This window comes from Bidens hawaiensis, unplaced genomic scaffold (genome assembly GCF_021521415.1).
Source record: "Bidens hawaiensis isolate Kalapana, Puna unplaced genomic scaffold, B.hawaiensis_p1.1 tig00034725_1, whole genome shotgun sequence".
Classification (NCBI taxonomy): domain Eukaryota; kingdom Viridiplantae; phylum Streptophyta; class Magnoliopsida; order Asterales; family Asteraceae; genus Bidens; species Bidens hawaiensis.
The window spans coordinates 22,557-28,131 of NW_027505335.1; positions in this window are offsets into that span (position 1 = coordinate 22,557).

Here is a 5,575-nt window from a genome sequence, read left to right on the forward strand (position 1 = left end):
TAAAAACGATTTCTTTAATCAGCTTTAGCTCAATTAATATTGTAGGGAAAGTGTATATTTGGGCTGAAGATCACAAGTTTTTAAGTTTGAATTCGATCACAACCGGGTTTTATCACAGTGAGCCTTCAGAACGTATTATTCTCGAACATGATATAGTGGGCTTGGACTACTCAGCTCTATCTACGATCACGGGCGTATGAGATCACAGGTTACCTTTGACCATTGGATTACCTAAGATAACCGAGCTTTATTCGTTAGAAACTTTCATTTTCACAACATTCTTTTCTTTGGTTGTAAGTAAAGTAATGATACAAAATCAAAATCCAATATCAAATTGAGAAATATGTATAACAAAACATTGTTTTCCCTTTTCTAAAAGAAAAGAATATATCAAATTAAGAAAAACAAAATAAACTATAAAATATATGTATTCAAAAAGTATGTTACTTTTTAATCATATGTAATCATTTTTTAAGTTTTGATTTGAAAAAGTAAAGATAAGCACATGTGTAAAGAACAAAGTAGATGACTATATGTGATTTTCCTTGTTATAAGTAACATACGAGTCACAATTTCTCTAAAACAGAATTATAAATGACTATGATGACGGTACTTGAACATGAGCATCTATTAAAACTCATTGATTTGCATGTTAATGATGAAGAAGATTAAGAAGAATCTGACGAGGTTGACAAGGTTGCACAAGATGAGTTTGTATGTCCATGTAAGCGGTGCGACCAACCAATAACATCCTACTTTTGATTATAATAAATACATGAAATTTTGTTTATTCGATAAAGTGTCGTGTGTCTGTTTAAATAAATAAACTAATAGAAGGTGGGCTTGAACTTTAGAAGATTAAATAAGAAATGGAATGGGCCTTAGGTCCATGACCTTAAGGGAGTATAAATACTCATTAAACCCTAAACCTTTCTATTTTTATCTATCTCTACACCATAGCCTACATCATCAAAAACATACACAAACACCATCCTATAACCCAAGCCAAGATTCGAAGGTGGAAACCCGAACCCGTTGATGCTAGATCGTTGTGAAGAACCAAAACAACATCAAGGCTTAACCGTGTTCGTAGTTCGACTCGTTTAAGGTATGTGTATAATTAGGCACCATTCATTTAGGTTCGGATTTTTTTGGGGGATCTTAAATCTGTATGAGAATGATAAAAACGAACCCAACAAAGCAAACCTCATTGAAATCCATTACAGTTTGATAGGTTAATATTTTGAATTAATAACCGGGTTTAGAAATGGTCAAATCGCACCCTTTAAAACGTAATATTCGGATGAGTAATGGATTGGGGTTTATCTGCGTTGAGATTCTGAATCCAACGGTACCAGAATCGTGATGTTTCGTTAAGAAACGAAGGTTTAATTGCAGATCTATGATATGTTGACTATATGGTGTTCTTGACGATTTTGACTTTGACCTCTGAGTCAAAGTCAGGATAAGATTGGTGTAATTCGTTAGGATAATGTAAAGAATTAATTAACCCAATTCGTTCTGGAAAGGTAACGAATCAGTTCACCAATTCGTTATGGCAAGATAACAAATTAGTTCAACAATTCGTGATGTCCAAATAACGAATCAGTTTCCCCGGTTCTTTCTGATCAGATGACGAATCAAGTGATTCGTTACCCACCCAACTAGTTAGGATAACGAATTAGGTTAGCGAACTAGGATAATGAACCAGATAACGAGGTATTCGTCACGCACCAATTCTCTATGTTAAGATAACGAACCTGACTAACGAATCAGATCACGAAAAGTAACGAATCGGGCTTAATTCGTTATAGCAAATGTGTTAACGAATTAGGAAATAATTTAAAATCCTAATGAAAAAATGTGTTAAGACAGTTAATGAAAATAAAATTTTTCCAAGCTGACATGGCAACTCAACCCCAGCTAGGGGCTCTGCCCCTTGGACCCTGCTAGGGGTTGCCGCCCCTAGAACCCTGCTGCCAGGGGCGCTGCCCCCCGGACCCCGTTCGTTGAGGGTAATAATTAAACTAGAAACACGATATGGGTAGTGATAGTTAATTGATACGTGTAATTATTATACAGTTAGTCGTGCACAGCTCAAGAAAGGAATAACCATAAACGGTGAACGTAAACGAGTTCAGGTGAGTTTCTAGCCCCATTTCCTTGTTATGTTTTCGGGGCTGTGTGCATACTCAATGTGAATGTTAATACACTTACCTTAAATGGTAAGTGTATGTCTTAATGAGGAATGTGATAGTTATGAGTGCATGCTTGACCGTACGTGAACGACCTTCGGGTATTACACGTATTGTTAAGAAAAGTATAGTGTAGTATGTATAATATGTGTATGTGAATAAGGAAGTATGTACGACTATGATATGTATGATATTAAATGTATGGATGTGATAATGGAGATGGTAATGAAAGGTAAGGTAAGGTTAAAGAGTTGCACACCCTAATAATATATGCGAAGGTTAAAGGGTTGCATACCCTAATAATATATGCGAAGGTTAAAGGGTTGCTAATATATGCGAAGTTTAAAGGGTTGCATACCATAATAATCTATGCGAAGGTTATAGGGCGTAATGCTCTTTAAAACGTAAGGTATGATTATGCAAGTATGAAAGTATGAAGTATGTACGAAAGTATGTAGTTATGAATGTGTAGTATGTGGTATTATTAACTAGAACTCACTCAGCGTAGCTGACTTTTAGTATGCACGCAGGTGAGTAGAATGAGACAGCTGGCTTGAGCGGGGGCACATGACAGAAGAATAAGAGTCTGGCATATGAAGACCTAAGACGTTTTTAATTAATGTTTTTGATTTGAAAGACAATATGTTCGTTAAAGACAAAGTTATGGATTTGATTGTAATGTTTATGAAAGTTTTTAATATTCCGCGAATGTTTTAATTAAATCTGATATTTATAACCTTGTTTATGAGTAAATCCAACGTCAAAAGTAGGGAACCGGTAACAGGGCCTTACAACCAATCAACGAGTACTATAGGTACTACTATAAATGCATAGATGATTTATGTGATTACTCTCTTCATAAATTCTGTGCAGAGGTCCTAATAACGTTAAAACACATATTACACTCACATCCTCTCAGCCTCACTAGATTCAATCTCGGTTGGTGTTGTTTATGTTACAACAAACACGAGCATTATGACGTAAGTTGTTATACGTGTGAAATTTGTTTTGATTTCCCCGTTTGTATAAGTTGTTGTGTGGAAGTGGACAAAAAGATGATACATCACCCTAGCCACCCACACCCACTAGTGTCTCTTATCTCCCAATCCATTTCATGTAAGTGTAATGCTTGTGGGATGAAACACGATGGGGGTATTTTTTCAATGTACGACATGTTCTAACTTTGCCATAAATAGTGGTTGCCTTTTTACCAAAAAGTTTGTCAATTCAACAGACTACAAATGGCATTTACAACCACACATCCACTCACCCTTTATTAAGAAACCGAATGGCAGAACAAGTAACTAAATGCAATGTAGAGTATGCCATTTTGGTTTTGATAGAGAGGATGAATGTATTTACAAATGCGAGAAGTGTATTTACTATGCCCATGCGGGCTGTGCAACCGCATATAGAGAGCCATTTAAGTCCTTGTCTATAGGTAAGAAAATATTTTTGTACATGATTTCTTCCATTTTGCCAATAATCATGCATTTGAATAACTCCTTTTCCAATCTTTGAGAAAGAGATAAAATGGCTAAAAAATTTTAAGACGCCGACTTTCCTGATCTTTTCCATCTACCATTTCCCAATCAAGCTTATAACATACCTAGACAATTATTTTTCAAAGAAGTCAGACCCACAACTTATAGAAGTCTACAACACACCATTCAGCATCATGAGCTAATTTTAGTTAACACAAAATGCGTAGATGGTGTAAGCTCCTCAACTATCAGTTTGTTGGCCATGTGTCATAATCCAATGAAAAAGATACAACTATTATGCAATGGATGTGTGAGACCAATCATGGAGATGCCGTTTTACAAGTGCGGGGCCATTGAAGATAAGGGTTGTAACTTTGCTCTTCATGAGTGGTGCACTAGACTACCAACAAAAGTAAATTACCATCGAGATCACCGAGATCATACCCTCACTCTAATGTCAAATGTCTCAAGTAAGTTTCTCAACATATTTGGGTGTAATATTTGTTACTTACCTTGCAATGGATATGCTTATGGTTGTGTTGATTGTAACTACTACGTTGATGTCACTTGTGCGTTTATACCTATAAATATCACACATGAATCTCACCCGGATAATCTTCTTTCATTAACTAAGCATATTCCTTTGAGATATCCGTGTTCAATGTGTCTCCAAACCATTGTTCAACATTCTAAACCATATCCACCTATTTGGGGGGTTCATTTGCATCATGTGTCGAGTATATATAGATCCACGTTGTGCTTTGTTGTTACCCAAGACAATTGCACACGCTTATGACAAACATCCCATGAACTTGAGTTACCTACCGATTAAAACCATAAGAGTGAATACTTTTATGAAATTTGTGAGGACACATTAAATCCACATTCTTCTTTCTATCATTGTGACAAGTGCGCCCAGTCGATACATTCTGCTTGTGCTCCTTTAATACTTTTGAAGAGGTATGTACCCGCCTCAACACCAAGCAAGGCGGGTCAACCCACAAGATAAAGACATTATGAAGGCACAAAGCCAAAACCTATGCGCATGGCGCATACAAAGCATGCTCAGGCATCATATGCTCACGTATCACATATGCGCGCGGCGCATCAACGCGCGGCGCATATCACATGCTCTTGCATATCACATATGCGCGCGGCGCACCAGCGCGCGGCGCATATCACATGCTCGTGCATATCACACCTGCGCATGAAATATCTGCGCGTGAGAATAAAAAGAAGACTTCGCGCATCCTCAGGATGGGCGCACATCACACGTCCACATAATCAACCTCGTCCTTATCCAAATCAGGATTAGGGCAACCTTGATTGTGCACGTCAGACAATCTTCCAGAAGGCATCTTTTTAAGGAGTAAGAATATGCTGATGTTGACAACTGCCAAATGAAAGGTTGACAACTCAGCATGACACATGTGCTACCACGTGATTACAACCAACGAGAAAGCGCCAGGTGTCCCAGAGGGCACGTGGCGCAGTGCGATTGGAGGAGGCCAACGAGGTTGAGCCCAACCAGTGAAAACCCTAGCACTATAAATACAGCATCAACTCCACTTTGATGACACATTCATACTCAATCATTGACAGTTACAAGCAGTAATATCACATTCAATCATATTGAATTATATTCACTCACAGTCAGTTACAAAAAACATACAGTCACACAATCAAGGGTATTCAGCTATTAGCAATACTCTTGAGATTCACTTACTGACACATTATCATCTTCTCCACAAAGATACTGATTCTCACGCCGGAGGGTTACCCCAAAGAGGACCCCTCTGTCCCTTTCTGAGGGGTAAGTAACGGCGTTGTTCATTTTGTAGGTGGAAGAACACAGATCCAGAGGAACCATCGGTGAAACGGTATAATCACACCCGA